Raw genomic sequence first — 1,206 nt, 5'->3', positions numbered from 1 at the left:
AAAAAAAAAATGCAGGAGAGGTGGAAATGCTGTCAATGAAATTTTATTATTTAAGCAATTATAAATATTTTAATTTAATTAAATTAAATAAATAATTTATTTTTTATTTTCCGTTTACAGAATACTCTCGATGAGGCATTTAGACTCCCCCCAAGCGCCCCCAGTGTAACTGTAAGTTCTTACTGCATCCTTCGGGTGTATAGGCAGCTCCTTCAGGTGTATAGGCAGCTCCTTCCGGTGTATAGGCAGCTCCTTCGGGTGTATAGGCAGCTCCTTGGGGTGTATATGGAGCTTACTGGGTGAAAGCTGTTTCTTCGGGTGTATAGGCAGCTCGATATTGTGTATAGACAGCTCCTTCGGGTGTATCGGCAGCTAAATGTGGTGTATAGGCAGCCCCTTCGGGTGTATATGCAGCTTATTATGATGTATCAGCAGCTCGTTCGGGTGTATAGGCAGCTAACCGTAGTGTATAGGCAGCTGTTTCAGCTGTATATGCAGCAAGCTGGGTGAATACAGAATTTGTTGGGGTGTACACTAAGAACGCAAGAACAAAACGCTAAAAGTTTCATATTTCAGGTGTATCTGCAGCTCACCAATAAAGTACACAGGCAGCTTCCTGCGGTGTATAGGCAGCTCCTAATAAATGATGGCTCGAAGGAGTATATGATTCCACCGCATGCAGCATTTCTTTTTTTAATTTAATTTAATTTTTTTTGTTTTTTTTTTAATATTTTATTTTCTCAGTTACCAACGGACTGCTCCTTGGCGACGACGATGATCCACTTTATTGGTGAGCTGCAGATACACCTGAAATATGAAACATTCAACGTTTTGTTTTGTTCTTTTGTTGTTAGTGTTTTCTTATTTTCTCTGTTTATTTTTATTTTTATTTTTATTTTTATTTTTATTTTTTCACTCGGTCGTCTTTGTTTTGAGGTGTCTATACAGCAGCAACATTTGTTTTTATGTTTCTCTTGTTTATACTTCTTTGCTTTTCTTTTTTCTTTATATTTGTATTCTGCGTTTTTCATCTGCCTGTAGATATGTTTACCTCTTTTTCGGTGTATGTGTGTAATTATTTTCATATGTACTTGAATAGATGTGTATTTGTGTATTTGTGTATTTTTATTTGTTTTTTGTTTATTTATTTATTATTTGTTTGTTTGTTTATTTTTTATTCTTTATTTTCTATTCGTTTATTTGTGT

Source organism: Eimeria mitis, genomic scaffold (assembly GCF_000499745.2).
Source record: "Eimeria mitis Houghton genomic scaffold, Emh_scaff471, whole genome shotgun sequence".
Classification (NCBI taxonomy): Eukaryota; Apicomplexa; class Conoidasida; order Eucoccidiorida; family Eimeriidae; genus Eimeria; species Eimeria mitis.
Note: the sequence above shows the minus strand (reverse complement) of the source record.